At 76.2% G+C, this 15388-nt stretch overlaps 1 protein-coding gene across 1 annotated transcript in view; it reads right to left on the bottom strand.

Annotated features, from left to right (window-relative positions):
- Positions 1–14767, bottom strand: part of LOC140398056 (KAT8 regulatory NSL complex subunit 1-like) — a 341917-nt gene extending 327150 nt beyond the window's left edge. Inside the window, exon 1 of the mRNA XM_072486268.1 lies at positions 14425–14767. The gene's annotated coding sequence lies outside the window, so the exon portion shown is untranslated. The remainder of the gene's footprint in view (positions 1–14424) is intronic.
- Positions 14768–15388: the final 621 nt, after the last annotated feature.

Here is a 15388-nt window from a genome sequence, read left to right as displayed (position 1 = left end):
GGGCGGGAAGAGTTGGGGGGGCGGGAAGAGTTGGGGGGGCGGGAAGAGTTGGGGGGGCGGGAAGAGTTGGGGGGAGGGGCGGGAAGAGTTGGGGCGGGGCGGGAAGAGTTGGGGGGGCGGGAAGAGTTGGGGGGGCGGGAAGGTTGGGGGGCGGGAAGAGTTGGGGGGGCGGGAAGAGTTGGGGGGGCGGGAAGAGTTGGGGGGGCGGGAAGAGTTGGGGGGCGGGAAGAGTTGGGGGGGCGGGAAGAGTTGGGGGGGCGGGAAGAGTTGGGGGGGCGGGAAGAGTTGGGGGGGCGGGAAGAGTTGGGGGGGCGGGAAGAGTTGGGGGGGGCGGGAAGAGTTGGGGGGGCGGGAAGAGTTGGGGGGGCGGGAAGAGTTGGGGGGCGGGAAGAGTTGGGGGGGCGGGAAGAGTTGGGGGGGCGGGAAGAGTTGGGGGGGGCGGGAAGAGTTGGGGGGGGCGGGAAGAGTTGGGGGGCGGGAAGAGTTGGGGGGGCGGGAAGAGTTGGGGGGGGCGGGAAGAGTTGGGGGGGCGGGAAGAGTTGGGGGGGAGGGGGGGCGGGAAGAGTTGGGGGGGCGGGAAGAGTTGGGGGGGCGGGAAGAGTTGGGGGGGCGGGAAGAGTTGGGGGGGCGGAAGAGTTGGGGGGGCGGGAAGAGTTGGGGGGGCGGGAAGAGTTGGGGGGGGCGGGGAAGAGTTGGGGGGGCGGGAAGAGTTGGGGGGGCGGGGAAGAGTTGGGGGGGCGGGAAGAGTTGGGGGGGCGGGAAGAGTTGGGGGGGCGGGAAGAGTTGGGGGGCGGGAAGAGTTGGGGGGGCGGGAAGAGTTGGGGGGGCGGGAAGAGTTGGGGGGGCGGGAAGAGTTGGGGGGGGCGGGAAGAGTTGGGGGGGCGGGAAGAGTTGGGGGGGCGGGAAGAGTTGGGGGGGGCGGGAAGAGTTGGGGGGGCGGGAAGAGTTGGGGGGGCGGGAAGAGTTGGGGGGGCGGGAAGAGTTGGGGGGGGCGGGAAGAGTTGGGGGGGCGGGAAGAGTTGGGGGGGCGGGAAGAGTTGGGGGGGCGGGAAGAGTTGGGGGGGCGGGAAGAGTTGGGGGGGCGGGAAGAGTTGGGGGGGCGGGAAGAGTTGGGGGGCGGGAAGAGTTGGGGGGCGGGAAGAGTTGGGGGGGCGGGAAGAGTTGGGGGGGCGGGAAGAGTTGGGGGGGCGGGAAGAGTGGGGGGGCGGGAAGAGTTGGGGGGGCGGGAAGAGTTGGGGGGGCGGGAAGAGTTGGGGGGCGGGAAGAGTTGGGGGGGCGGGAAGAGTTGGGGGGGCGGGAAGAGTTGGGGGGGCGGGAAGAGTTGGGGGGGCGGGAAGAGTTGGGGGGGCGGGAAGAGTTGGGGGGGCGGGAAGAGTTGGGGGGGCGGGAAGAGTTGGGGGGGGCGGGAAGAGTTGGGGGGGCGGGAAGAGTTGGGGGGGCGGGAAGAGTTGGGGGGCGGGAAGAGTTGGGGGGGCGGGAAGAGTTGGGGGGGGCGGGAAGAGTTGGGGGGGGCGGGAAGAGTTGGGGGGGCGGGAAGAGTTGGGGGGGCGGGAAGAGTTGGGGGGGCGGGAAGAGTTGGGGGGGCGGGAAGAGTTGGGGGGGCGGGAAGAGTTGGGGGGGCGGGAAGAGTTGGGGGGGCGGGAAGAGTTGGGGGGCGGGAAGAGTTGGGGGGCGGGAAGAGTTGGGGGGGCGGGAAGAGTTGGGGGGGCGGGAAGAGTTGGGGGGGGCGGGAAGAGTTGGGGGGGCGGGAAGAGTTGGGGGGGCGGGAAGAGTTGGGGGGGCGGAAGAGTTGGGGGGGCGGGAAGAGTTGGGGGGGCGGGAAGAGTTGGGGGGGCGGGAAGAGTTGGGGGGGCGGGAAGAGTTGGGGGGGCGGGAAGAGTTGGGGGGGCGGGAAGAGTTGGGGGGGCGGGAAGAGTTGGGGGGGCGGGAAGGAGTTGGGGGGGCGGGAAGAGTTGGGGGGCGGGAAGAGTTGGGGGGCGGGAAGAGTTGGGGGGGCGGGAAGAGTTGGGGGGGCGGGAAGAGTTGGGGGGCGGGAAGAGTTGGGGGGGCGGGAAGAGTTGGGGGGGCGGGAAGAGTTGGGGGGGCGGGAAGAGTTGGGGGGGCGGGAAGAGTTGGGGGGGCGGGAAGAGTTGGGGGGGCGGGAAGAGTTGGGGGGGCGGGAAGAGTTGGGGGGGCGGGAAGAGTTGGGGGGGGCGGGAAGAGTTGGGGGGGCGGGAAGAGTTGGGGGGGCGGGAAGAGTTGGGGGGGCGGGAAGAGTTGGGGGGGCGGGAAGAGTTGGGGGGGCGGGAAGAGTTGGGGGGGCGGGAAGAGTTGGGGGGGCGGGAAGAGTTGGGGGGGCGGGAAGAGTTGGGGGGCGGGAAGAGTTGGGGGGGCGGGAAGAGTTGGGGGGGCGGGAAGAGTTGGGGGGGCGGGAAGAGTTGGGGGGGCGGGGAAGAGTTGGGGGGGCGGGAAGAGTTGGGGGGGCGGGAAGAGTTGGGGGGGCGGGAAGAGTTGGGGGGGCGGGAAGAGTTGGGGGGGCGGAAGAGTTGGGGGGGCGGGAAGAGTTGGGGGGGCGGGAAGAGTTGGGGGGCGGGAAGAGTTGGGGGGGCGGAAGAGTTGGGGGGGCGGGAAGAGTTGGGGGGGGCGGGAAGAGTTGGGGGGGCGGGAAGAGTTGGGGGGGCGGGAAGAGTTGGGGGGGCGGGAAGAGTTGGGGGGGCGGGAAGAGTTGGGGGGGCGGGAAGAGTTGGGGGGGCGGGAAGAGTTGGGGGGGCGGGAAGAGTTGGGGGGGCGGGAAGAGTTGGGGGGGCGGGAAGAGTTGGGGGGGCGGGAAGAGTTGGGGGGGCGGGAAGAGTTGGGGGGGCGGGAAGAGTTGGGGGGGCGGGAAGAGTTGGGGGGGCGGAAGAGTGGGGGGCGGAAGAGTTGGGGGGGCGGGAAGAGTTGGGGGGGCGGGAAGAGTTGGGGGGGCGGGAAGAGTTGGGGGGCGGGAAGAGTTGGGGGGGGCGGGAAGAGTTGGGGGGGCGGGAAGAGTTGGGGGGGGCGGGAAGAGTTGGGGGGGGCGGGAAGAGTTGGGGGGCGGGAAGAGTTGGGGGGCGGGAAGAGTTGGGGGGGGCGGAAGAGTTGGGGGGGCGGGAAGAGTTGGGGGGGCGGGAAGAGTTGGGGGGGCGGGAAGAGTTGGGGGGGCGGGAAGAGTTGGGGGGGCGGGAAGAGTTGGGGGGGGCGGGAAGAGTTGGGGGGGGCGGGAAGAGTTGGGGGGGCGGGAAGAGTTGGGGGGGCGGGAAGAGTTGGGGGGGGCGGGAAGAGTTGGGGGGGCGGGAAGAGTTGGGGGGGCGGGAAGAGTTGGGGGGGGCGGGAAGAGTTGGGGGGGCGGGAAGAGTTGGGGGGGCGGGAAGAGTTGGGGGGGCGGGAAGAGTTGGGGGGGGGCGGGAAGAGTTGGGGGGGGCGGGAAGAGTTGGGGGGGCGGGAAGAGTTGGGGGGGCGGGAAGAGTTGGGGGGGGCGGGGAAGAGTTGGGGGGGGCGGGAAGAGTTGGGGGGGGCGGGAAGAGTTGGGGGGGCGGGAAGAGTTGGGGGGGCGGGAAGAGTTGGGGGGGCGGGAAGAGTTGGGGGGGCGGGAAGAGTTGGGGGGCGGGAAGAGTTGGGGGGGCGGAAGAGTTGGGGGGGCGGAAGAGTTGGGGGGGCGGGAAGAGTTGGGGGGCGGGAAGAGTTGGGGGGGCGGGAAGAGTCGGGGGGGCGGGAAGAGTTGGGGGGGGCGGGAAGAGTTGGGGGGCGGGAAGAGTTGGGGGGCGGGAAGAGTTGGGGGGGGCGGGAAGAGTCGGGGGGGGCGGGAAGAGTGGGGGGGGCGGGAAGAGTTGGGGGGGCGGGAAGAGTCGGGGGGGCGGGAAGAGTCGGGGGGGGCGGGAAGAGTCGGGGGGGCGGGAAGAGTGGGGGGGCGGGAAGAGTCGGGGGGGCGGGAAGAGTCGGGGGGGCGGGAAGAGTCGGGGGCGGGAAGAGTCGGGGGGGGCGGGAAGAGTCGGGGGGGGCGGGAAGAGTCGGGGGGGGCGGGAAGAGTCGGGGGGGGCGGGGAAGAGTCGGGGGGGCGGGAAGAGTCGGGGGGGGGAGCGGGAAGAGTCGGGGGGGGCGGGAAGAGTCGGGGGGGGCGGGAAGAGTCGGGGGGGGCGGGAAGAGTCGGGGGGGGGGGAAGAGTCGGGGGGGCGGAAGAGTCGGGGGGCGGGAAGAGTCGGGGGGGGCGGGAAGAGTCGGGGGGGCGGGGAAGAGTCGGGGGGGGCGGGAAGAGTCGGGGGGGGCGGGGAAGAGTCGGGGGGGGCGGGAAGAGTCGGGGGGGGCGGGAAGAGTCGGGGGGGCGGGAAGAGTCGGGGGGGCGGGAAGAGTCGGGGGGGGGGGAAGAGTCGGGGGGGCGGAAGAGTCGGGGGGGGCGGGAAGAGTCGGGGGGGGCGGGAAGAGTCGGGGGGGGCGGGGAAGAGTCGGGGGGGGCGGGAAGAGTCGGGGGGGGCGGGAAGAGTCGGGGGGCGGAGAGCGGGGGGCGAAGAGTCGGGGGGCGGGAAGAGTCGGGGGGGGCGGAAGAGTCGGGGGGGCGGGAAGAGTCGGGGGGGGCGGGAAGAGTCGGGGGGGCGGGAAGAGTCGGGGGGGCGGAGTCGGGGGGCGGAAGAGTCGGGGGGGCGGGAAGAGTCGGGGGGGGCGGGAAGAGTCGGGGGGGGCGGGGAAGAGTCGGGGGGGGCGGGAAGAGTCGGGGGGGGCGGGAAGAGTCGGGGGGGGCGGGAAGAGTCGGGGGGGGCGGGAAGAGTCGGGGGGGGGCGGGAAGAGTCGGGGGGCGGGAAGAGTCGGGGGGGCGGGAAGAGTCGGGGGGGCGGGAGAGTCGGGGGGGGCGGGAAGAGTCGGGGGGGGCGGGAAGAGTCGGGGGGGGCGGGAAGAGTCGGGGGGGGCGGGAAGAGTCGGGGGGGGCGGAAGAGTCGGGGGGGGCGGGAAGAGTCGGGGGGGGGCGGGAAGAGTCGGGGGGGGCGGGAAGAGTCGGGGGGGGCGGGAAGAGTCGGGGGGGGCGGGAAGAGTCGGGGGGGGCGGGAAGAGTCGGGGGGGGCGGGAAGAGTCGGGGGGGGGCGGGGAAGAGTCGGGGGGGGCGGGAAGAGTCGGGGGGGGCGGGAAGAGTCGGGGGGGGCGGGAAGAGTCGGGGGGGGGCGGGGAAGAGTCGGGGGGGGCGGGAAGAGTCGGGGGGGGCGGGAAGAGTCGGGGGGGGCGGGAAGAGTCGGGGGGGGCGGAAGAGTCGGGGGGGCGGAAGAGTCGGGGGGGGCGGGAAGAGTCGGGGGGGGCGGGAAGAGTCGGGGGGGGCGGGAAGAGTCGGGGGGGGCGGGAAGAGTCGGGGGGGGCGGGAAGAGTCGGGGGGGCGGGAAGAGTCGGGGGGGGCGGGAAGAGTCGGGGGGGGGCGGGGAAGAGTCGGGGGGGGGCGGGAAGAGTCGGGGGGGCGGGAAGAGTCGGGGGGGGCGGGAAGAGTCGGGGGGGCGGGAAGAGTCGGGGGGGGCGGGAAGAGTCGGGGGGGGCGGGAAGAGTCGGGGGGGGCGGGAAGAGTCGGGGGGGGCGGGAAGAGTCGGGGGGGGCGGGAAGAGTCGGGGGGGGCGGGAAGAGTCGGGGGGGGGCGGGAAGAGTCGGGGGGGGCGGGAAGAGTCGGGGGGGGCGGGAAGAGTCGGGGGGGGCGGGAAGAGTCGGGGGGGCGGGAAGAGTCGGGGGGGGCGGGAAGAGTCGGGGGGGGCGGGAAGAGTCGGGGGGGGCGGGAAGAGTCGGGGGGGGCGGGAAGAGTCGGGGGGGGCGGGAAGAGTCGGGGGGGGCGGGAAGAGTCGGGGGGGCGGGAAGAGTCGGGGGGGGCGGGAAGAGTCGGGGGGGGCGGGAAGAGTCGGGGGGGGCGGGAAGAGTCGGGGGGGGCGGGAAGAGTCGGGGGGGGCGGGAAGAGTCGGGGGGGGGCGGGAAGAGTCGGGGGGGGCGGGAAGAGTCGGGGGGGGGCGGGAAGAGTCGGGGGGGGCGGGAAGAGTCGGGGGGGGCGGGAAGAGTCGGGGGGGGGCGGGAAGAGTCGGGGGGGGCGGGAAGAGTCGGGGGGGGCGGGAAGAGTCGGGGGGGCGGGAAGAGTCGGGGGGGGCGGGAAGAGTCGGGGGGGGCGGGAAGAGTCGGGGGGGGCGGAAGAGTCGGGGGGGCGGGAAGAGTCGGGGGGGGCGGGAAGAGTCGGGGGGGGCGGGAAGAGTCGGGGGGGGCGGGAAGAGTCGGGGGGGGCGGGAAGAGTCGGGGGGGGCGGGAAGAGTCGGGGGGGGCGGGAAGAGTCGGGGGGGGGCGGGAAGAGTCGGGGGGGCGGGAGAGTCGGGGGGGGCGGGAAGAGTCGGGGGGGGCGGGAAGAGTCGGGGGGGGGCGGGAAGAGTCGGGGGGGGCGGGAAGAGTCGGGGGGGGCGGGAAGAGTCGGGGGGGGCGGGAAGAGTCGGGGGGGCGGGAAGAGTCGGGGGGGCGGGAAGAGCGGGGGGGCGGGAAGAGTCGGGGGGGGCGGGAAGAGTCGGGGGGGCGGGAAGAGTCGGGGGGGCGGAAGAGTCGGGGGGGGCGGGAAGAGTCGGGGGGGGCGGGAAGAGTCGGGGGGGGCGGGAAGAGTCGGGGGGGGCGGGAAGAGTCGGGGGGGCGGGAAGAGTCGGGGGGGGCGGGAAGAGTCGGGGGGGGCGGGAAGAGTCGGGGGGGGCGGGAAGAGTCGGGGGGGGCGGGAAGAGTCGGGGGGGGCGGGAAGAGTCGGGGGGGGCGGGAAGAGTCGGGGGGGGCGGGAAGAGTCGGGGGGGGCGGGAAGAGTCGGGGGGGGCGGGAAGAGTCGGGGGGGGCGGGAAGAGTCGGGGGGGGCGGGAAGAGTCGGGGGGGGCGGGAAGAGTCGGGGGGGGCGGGAAGAGTCGGGGGGGGGCGGGAAGAGTCGGGGGGGGCGGGAAGAGTCGGGGGGGGCGGGAAGAGTCGGGGGGGGCGGGAAGAGTCGGGGGGGGCGGGAAGAGTCGGGGGGGGCGGGAAGAGTCGGGGGGGGCGGGAAGAGTCGGGGGGGGCGGGAAGAGTCGGGGGGGGCGGGAAGAGTCGGGGGGGGCGGGAAGAGTCGGGGGGGGCGGGAAGAGTCGGGGGGGGCGGGAAGAGTCGGGGGGGGCGGGAAGAGTCGGGGGGGGCGGGAAGAGTCGGGGGGGGCGGGAAGAGTCGGGGGGGCGGGAAGAGTCGGGGGGGGCGGGAAGAGTCGGGGGGGGCGGGAAGAGTCGGGGGGGGCGGGAAGAGTCGGGGGGGGCGGGAAGAGTCGGGGGGGGCGGGAAGAGTCGGGGGGGGCGGGAAGAGTCGGGGGGGCGGGAAGAGTCGGGGGGGGCGGGAAGAGTCGGGGGGGGCGGGAAGAGTCGGGGGGGGCGGGAAGAGTCGGGGGGGGCGGGAAGAGTCGGGGGGGGCGGGAAGAGTCGGGGGGGGCGGGAAGAGTCGGGGGGGGCGGGAAGAGTCGGGGGGGGCGGAAGAGTCGGGGGGGCGGGAAGAGTCGGGGGGGGCGGGAAGAGTCGGGGGGGGCGGGAAGAGTCGGGGGGGGCGGGAAGAGTCGGGGGGGGCGGGAAGAGTCGGGGGGGGGCGGGAAGAGTCGGGGGGGGCGGGAAGAGTCGGGGGGGGCGGGAAGAGTCGGGGGGGCGGAAGAGTCGGGGGGGGCGGGAAGAGTCGGGGGGGGCGGGAAGAGTCGGGGGGGCGGGAAGAGTCGGGGGGGCGGGGAAGAGTCGGGGGGGGGCGGGAAGAGTCGGGGGGGCGGGGAAGAGTCGGGGGGGGCGGGAAGAGTCGGGGGGGGGCGGGAAGGAGAGTCGGGGGGGGCGGGAAGAGTCGGGGGGGGCGGGAAGAGTCGGGGGGGGCGGGAAGAGTCGGGGGGGGCGGGGAAGAGTCGGGGGGGGCGGGAAGAGTCGGGGGGGGCGGGAAGAGTCGGGGGGGGCGGGAAGAGTCGGGGGGGGCGGGAAGAGTCGGGGGGGGCGGGAAGAGTCGGGGGGGGCGGGAAGAGTCGGGGGGGGCGGGAAGAGTCGGGGGGGGCGGGAAGAGTCGGGGGGGGCGGGAAGAGTCGGGGGGGCGGGAAGAGTCGGGGGGGGCGGGAAGAGTCGGGGGGGGCGGGAAGAGTCGGGGGGGGCGGGAAGAGTCGGGGGGGGCGGGAAGAGTCGGGGGGGGGCGGGAAGAGTCGGGGGGGGCGGGAAGAGTCGGGGGGGGCGGGAAGAGTCGGGGGGGGCGGGAAGAGTCGGGGGGGGCGGGAAGAGTCGGGGGGGGCGGGGAAGAGTCGGGGGGGGCGGGAAGAGTCGGGGGGGGCGGGAAGAGTCGGGGGGGCGGGAAGAGTCGGGGGGGGGCGGGAAGAGTCGGGGGGGGCGGGAAGAGTCGGGGGGGGGCGGGAAGAGTCGGGGGGGGCGGGAAGAGTCGGGGGGGGCGGGAAGAGTCGGGGGGGGCGGGAAGAGTCGGGGGGGCGGGAAGAGTCGGGGGGGGCGGGAAGAGTCGGGGGGGGCGGGAAGAGTCGGGGGGGCGGGAAGAGTCGGGGGGGGCGGGAAGAGTCGGGGGGGCGGGAAGAGTCGGGGGGGGCGGGAAGAGTCGGGGGGGCGGGAAGAGTCGGGGGGGCGGGAAGAGTCGGGGGGGGCGGGAAGAGTCGGGGGGGCGGGAAGAGTCGGGGGGGGCGGGAAGAGTCGGGGGGGCGGGAAGAGTCGGGGGGGCGGGAAGAGTCGGGGGGGCGGGAAGAGTCGGGGGGGCGGGAAGAGTCGGGGGGGCGGGAAGAGTCGGGGGGGCGGGAAGAGTCGGGGGGGGCGGGAAGAGTCGGGGGGGGCGGGAAGAGTCGGGGGGGCGGGAAGAGTCGGGGGGGCGGGAAGAGTCGGGGGGCGGGAAGAGTCGGGGGGGCGGGAAGAGTCGGGGGGGCGGGAAGAGTCGGGGGGGGGGCGGGAAGAGTCGGGGGGGCGGGAAGAGTCGGGGGGGCGGGAAGAGTCGGGGGGGCGGGAAGAGTCGGGGGGGGCGGGAAGAGTCGGGGGGGCGGGAAGAGTCGGGGGGGCGGGAAGAGTCGGGGGGGGGCGGGAAGAGTCGGGGGGGCGGGAAGAGTCGGGGGCGGAGCGGGGCGGAAGAGTCGGGGGGGCGGGAAGAGTCGGGGGGGCGGGAAGAGTCGGGGGGGCGGGAAGAGTCGGGGGGGCGGGAAGAGTCGGGGCGGAGAGCGGGGGGCGGAAGAGTCGGGGGGGCGGGAAGAGTCGGGGGGGGCGGGAAGAGTCGGGGGGGCGGGAAGAGTCGGGGGGGCGGGAAGAGTCGGGGGGGGCGGGAAGAGTCGGGGGGGGCGGGAAGAGTCGGGGGGGCGGGAAGAGTCGGGGGGGCGGGAAGAGTCGGGGGGGCGGGGAAGAGTCGGGGGGGCGGGAAGAGTCGGGGGGGCGGGAAGAGTCGGGGGGGCGGGAAGAGTCGGGGGGGCGGGAAGAGTCGGGGGGGCGGGAAGAGTCGGGGGGGCGGGAAGAGTCGGGGGGGCGGGAAGAGTCGGGGGGGCGGGAAGAGTCGGGGGGGCGGGAAGAGTCGGGGGGGCGGAAGAGTCGGGGGGGCGGGAAGAGTCGGGGGGGCGGGAAGAGTCGGGGGGGCGGGAAGAGTCGGGGGGGCGGGAAGAGTCGGGGGGGCGGGAAGAGTCGGGGGGGCGGGAAGAGTCGGGGGGCGGGAAGAGTCGGGGGGGCGGGAAGAGTCGGGGGGGCGGGAAGAGTCGGGGGGGCGGGAAGAGTCGGGGGGGGGGCGGGAAGAGTCGGGGGGGCGGGAAGAGTCGGGGGGGGCGGGAAGAGTCGGGGGGGCGGGAAGAGTCGGGGGGGCGGGAAGAGTCGGGCGGGGCGGGAAGAGTCGGGGGGGCGGGAAGAGTCGGGGGGGCGGGAAGAGTCGGGGGGGGCGGGAAGAGTCGGGGGGGCGGGAAGAGTCGGGGGGCGGGAAGAGTCGGGGGGCGGAAGAGTCGGGGGGGGCGGGAAGAGTCGGGGGGGCGGGGAAGAGTCGGGGGGGCGGGAAGAGTCGGGGGGGCGGGAAGAGTCGGGGGGGCGGGAAGAGTCGGGGGGGCGGGAAGAGTCGGGGGCGGAGAGCGGGGGCGGGAAGAGTCGGGGGGGCGGGAAGAGTCGGGGGGGCGGGAAGAGTCGGGGGGGCGGGAAGAGTCGGGGGGGCGGGAAGAGTCGGGGGGGCGGGAAGAGTCGGGGGGGCGGGGAAGAGTCGGGGGGGCGGGAAGAGTCGGGGGGGCGGGAAGAGTCGGGGGGGGCGGGAAGAGTCGGGGGGCGGGAAGAGTCGGGGGGGCGGGAAGAGTCGGGGGGGCGGGAAGAGTCGGAAGTCGGGGGGGCGGGAAGAGTCGGGGGGGCGGGAAGAGTCGGGGGGGCGGGAAGAGTCGGGGGGGCGGGAAGAGTCGGGGGGGCGGGGAAGAGTCGGGGGGGCGGGAAGAGTTGGGGGGGGCGGGAAGAGTTGGGGGGGCGGGAAGAGTTGGGGGGGCGGGAAGAGTTGGGGGGGCGGGAAGAGTTGGGGGGGCGGGAAGAGTTGGGGGGGCGGGAAGAGTTGGGGGGGCGGGAAGAGTTGGGGGGGCGGGAAGAGTTGGGGGGGCGGGAAGAGTTGGGGGGGCGGGAAGAGTTGGGGGGGCGGGAAGAGTTGGGGGGGGCGGGAAGAGTTGGGGGGGCGGGAAGAGTTGGGGGGGGCGGGGAAGAGTTGGGGGGGCGGGAAGAGTTGGGGGGGCGGGAAGAGTTGGGGGGGGCGGGAAGAGTTGGGGGGGCGGGAAGAGTTGGGGGGGGCGGGAAGAGTTGGGGGGGGGCGGGAAGAGTTGGGGGGGCGGGAAGAGTTGGGGGGGGCGGGAAGAGTTGGGGGGGCGGAAGAGTTGGGGGGGCGGGAAGAGTTGGGGGGGCGGGAAGAGTCGGGGGGGTAGGGGGCGGAAAGGGTTGGGGGGGAGGGTGGGGGGGGGGGCGGGAAGGGTTGGGGGGGTGGGGGGGGCGGGGGGGCGGGAAGGGTTGGGGGGGGCGGGAAGGGTTGGAGGGGTGGGGGGGGCGGGAAGGGTTGGAGGGGTGGGGGGGGCGGGAAGGGTTGGAGGGGTGGGGGGGGGCGGGAAGAGTCGGGGGGGCGGGAAGAGTCGGGGGGGCGGGCAGAGTCGGGGGGGCGGGCAGAGTCGGGGGGGCGGGGCAGAGTCGGGGGGGGCGGGCAGAGTCGGGGGGGGCGGGCAGAGTCGGGGGGGGCGGGCAGAGTCGGGGGGGGCGGGCAGAGTCGGGGGGGGGCGGGCAGAGTCGGGGGGGGGCGGGCAGAGTCGGGGGGGGCGGGCAGAGTCGGGGGGGGCGGGCAGAGTCGGGGGGGGCGGGCAGAGTCGGGGGGGGCGGGCAGAGTCGGGGGGGGCGGGCAGAGTCGGGGGGGGCGGGCAGAGTCGGGGGGGGCGGGCAGAGTCGGGGGGGGCGGGCAGAGTCGGGGGGGGCGGGCAGAGTCGGGGGGGGCGGGCAGAGTCGGGGGGGGCGGGCAGAGTCGGGGGGGGCGGGGCAGAGTCGGGGGGGGCGGGCAGAGTCGGGGGGGGGCGGGCAGAGTCGGGGGGGGGCGGGCAGAGTCGGGGGGGGCGGGCAGAGTCGGGGGGGGGCGGGCAGAGTCGGGGGGGCGGGCAGAGTCGGGGGGGGCGGGCAGAGTCGGGGGGGGCGGGCAGAGTCGGGGGGGGCGGGCAGAGTTGGGGGGGGCGGGCAGAGTTGGGGGGGGGCGGGCAGAGTTGGGGGGGGCGGGCAGAGTTGGGGGGGGCGGGCAGAGTTGGGGGGGGCGGGCAGAGTTGGGGGGGGCGGGCAGAGTTGGGGGGGCGGGCAGAGTTGGGGGGGCGGGCAGAGTTGGGGGGGCGGGCAGAGTTGGGGGGCGGGCAGAGTTGGGGGGGCGGGCAGAGTTGGGGGGGCGGGCAGAGTTGGGGGGGCGGGCAGAGTTGGGGGGGCAGGCAGAGTTGGGGGGGCGGGAAGGGTAGGGGGGGGTGGGGGGGGCGGGAAGGGTAGGGGGGGGTGGGGGGGGGCGGGAAGGGTAGGGGGGGTGGGGGGGGGCGGGAAGGGTAGGGGGGGGTGGGGGGGGTGGGGGGGGGCGGGAAGGGTAGGGGGGGGTGGGGGGGGCGGGAAGGGTAGGGGGGGGTGGGGGGGGCGGGAAGGGTAGGGGGGTGGGGGGGGCGGGAAGGGTGGGGGGGGCGGGAAGGGTGGGGGGGGCGGGAAGGGTGGGGGGGGGCGGGAAGGGTAGGGGGGGTGGGGGGGGCGGGAAGGGTAGGGGGGGGTGGGGGGGGGGCGGGAAGGGTAGGGGGGGTGGGGGGGGCGGGAAGGGTAGGGGGGGGTGGGGGGGGCGGGAAGGGTAGGGGGGGTGGGGGGGGCGGGAAGGGTAGGGGGGGGTGGGGGGGGCGGAAGGGTAGGGGGGGGTGGGGGGGGCGGGAAGGGTAGGGGGGGGGGTGGGGGGGGGCGGGAAGGGTAGGGGGGGGTGGGGGGGGCGGGAAGGGTAGGGGGGGGTGGGGGGGGGCGGGAAGGGTAGGGGGGGTGGGGGGGGGCGGGAAGGGTAGGGGGGGGTGGGGGGGGCGGGAAGGGTAGGGGGGGTGGGGGGGGGCGGGCAGAGTTGGGGGGGCAGGCAGAGTTGGGGGGGGCGGGAAGGGTAGGGGGGGGTGGGGGGGGCGGGAAGGGTAGGGGGGGTGGGGGGGGGGGGGCGGGAAGGGTAGGGGGGGGTGGGGGGGGCGGGAAGGGTAGGGGGGGTGGGGGGGGGCGGGAAGGGTAGGGGGGGTGGGGGGGGCGGGAAGGGTAGGGGGGGTGGGGGGGGGGCGGGAAGGGTAGGGGGGGGTGGGGGGGGGGCGGGAAGGGTAGGGGGGGTGGGGGGGGCGGGAAGGGTAGGGGGGGGTGGGGGGGGCGGGAAGGGTAGGGGGGGTGGGGGGGGCGGGAAGGGTGGGGGGGGCGGGAAGGGTAGGGGGGGGGTGGGGGGGGCGGGAAGGGTAGGGGGGGGTGGGGGGGGGCGGGAAGGGTAGGGGGGGTGGGGGGGGCGGGAAGGGTAGGGGGGGTGGGGGGGGCGGGAAGGGTAGGGGGGGGGTGGGGGGGGCGGGAAGGGTAGGGGGGGTGGGGGGGGCGGGAAGGGTAGGGGGGTGGGGGGGGGCGGGAAGGGTAGGGGGGGTGGGGGGGGCGGGAAGGGTAGGGGGGGTGGGGGGGGGCGGGAAGGGTAGGGGGGTGGGGGGGGCGGGAAGGGTAGGGGGGTGGGGGGGGCGGGAAGGGTAGGGGGGTGGGGGGGGCGGGAAGGGTAGGGGGGGTGGGGGGGGCGGGAAGGGTAGGGGGGGGTGGGGGGGGCGGGAAGGGTAGGGGGGGTGGGGGGGGCGGGAAGGGTAGGGGGGGGTAGGGGGGGCGGGGGGGCGGGGGGGTAGGGGGGGTGGGGGGGGCGGGGGGGGTAGGGGTGGGGGGGGCGGGGGGGGTAGGGGGGGGTGGGGGGGGCGGGAAGGGTAGGGGGGGGTGGGGGGGGCGGGAAGGGTAGGGGGGGGGTGGGGGGGGCGGGAAGGGTAGGGGGGGGTGGGGGGGGCGGGAAGGGTAGGGGGGGTGGGGGGGGCGGGAAGGGTAGGGGGGGTGGGGGGGGCGGGAAGGGTAGGGGGGGGTGGGGGGGGCGGGAAGGGTAGGGGTGGGGGGGGCGGGAAGGGTAGGGGTGGGTGGGGGGGGCGGGAAGGGTAGGGGGGGGTGGGGGGGGCGGGAAGGGTAGGGGGGGTGGGGGGGGGCGGGAAGGGTAGGGGGGGTGGGGGGGCGGGAAGGGTAGGGGGGGTGGGGGGGGCGGGAAGGGTAGGGGGGGGTGGGGGGGGCGGGAAGGGTAGGGGGGGGTGGGGGGGGCGGGAAGGGTAGGGGGGGGGGTGGGGGGGCGGGAAGGGTAGGGGGGGGTGGGGGGGGCGGGAAGGGTAGGGTGGGGGGGGCGGGAAGGGTAGGGTGGGGGGGGCGGGAAGGGTAGGGTGGGGGGGGCGGGAAGGGTAGGGTGGGGGGGGCGGGAAGGGTAGGGGGGGGGGTGGGGGGGGCGGGAAGGGTAGGGGGGGTGTGGGGGGGGCGGGAAGGGTAGGGGGGGGGTGGGGGGGGGCGGGAAGGGTAGGGGGGGGGTGGGGGGGGCGGGAAGGGTAGGGGGGGGTGGGGGGGGCGGGAAGGGTAGGGGGGGGGTGGGGGGGGCGGGAAGGGTAGGGGGGGGGTGGGGGGGGGCGGGAAGGGTAGGGGGGGGGGTGGGGGGGGCGGGAAGGGTAGGGGGGGGGGGGGTTGCGGCTATCACGTGCCCCGGGCCCTGGATGATGTAACCGGCTGCAACAATGAGGTGGCGGCTGCGGGCTGGGCTCAGCTTCTAGAAGCCGCCCGCCTGCCCGGGCCCGGGGCAGCTTCGGGTCGTCTGCAAACCAACTGCGCCACGGCGCCCGGGCAGCGGCTCCACCTCCCGCCGCCGACGCCAGGGCCCCGCGCAGAAAGCGGGCGCCACGTGAGCCCGGCCGGGCTCCGCATTAAACAAAGCACTTACCGCACGTGAGTGAGCCCGAGCCGGGCCCGGGCCTCGGCTGGAGCAGCCACTGCTTCACAGCCGCCCGCCCTGCCTCCGACACACACACACGGGGGGCCAAGGCGGAGCGCCGCTCCCTCTCCGGGAAAGCTCAGCTCGGCCTCTCCAGCGGCCGCTCTGCGCGGCTCCACCGTCCGGAACAAGCTGAATACAGATGGCGGCTGGACGCCTTTCGGCGCCTCTAGCTAGGGCTCTTTCTCTCCAAGAAGAACGCAGTAAGATGGCGGCTGGGCCTGGCGCTGCTGGCTGACAGGGTGCAGCCTTTTCCCCGATAACAATGCAGCGAGAGCCGCGGCGGCGCTGCACATTCCCCGCCCGGCCGCGGCGGGGGCAGCAGAGCGCTCCCTGTAAACACTGCGCAGGCGCTCAGCCCGGTCGCATCCTGGGAATTGTAGTTCCAGCACTCTCACTATGAAAATGCGCAGCCGCAGTGGCACACCCGCCCTGCCGAGAGACTACAACTCCCAGATGTATGAGCGTGTCTCTGATTATTCAGCTGTTCTCCCTCCCCCCACTGCGCAGCAATCGGCCCATTGGCTGGACGGCAGGATGGCGCCATTCTGCTCAGACACACTTTGCAGAAAACTAAATTGCAATAATTCAGAACACGGAAATGCACCACACGCATGTGACAACCCTAGCTCAACCAGGGTACAGTCTGTCACAGGCCCTGCGCCTGGTTGAGCATTCCTAAATGAAGCGTTTATTCAATTGGAACAGAAAGTCTGCAATTTAAGCTAATGTCAAGCATCTTTGAAAGCTTTAATTTAAAAGGGTAAGTCATGACAGGAGAACGCAAAGCCTTAGTTTGCTCCTCCTGCACCATGTGGGAGACCCGGAACATTTCCACTGTCCAGGGCCAGTATGTGGAGATGCCGGCGTTGGACTGGGGTGAGCACAGTAAGAAGTCTTACAACACCAGGTT

Source organism: Scyliorhinus torazame, chromosome 21 (assembly GCF_047496885.1).
Source record: "Scyliorhinus torazame isolate Kashiwa2021f chromosome 21, sScyTor2.1, whole genome shotgun sequence".
Classification (NCBI taxonomy): Eukaryota; Metazoa; Chordata; class Chondrichthyes; order Carcharhiniformes; family Scyliorhinidae; genus Scyliorhinus; species Scyliorhinus torazame.
Note: the sequence above shows the minus strand (reverse complement) of the source record. Positions and strands in the feature narration are given on the sequence as shown.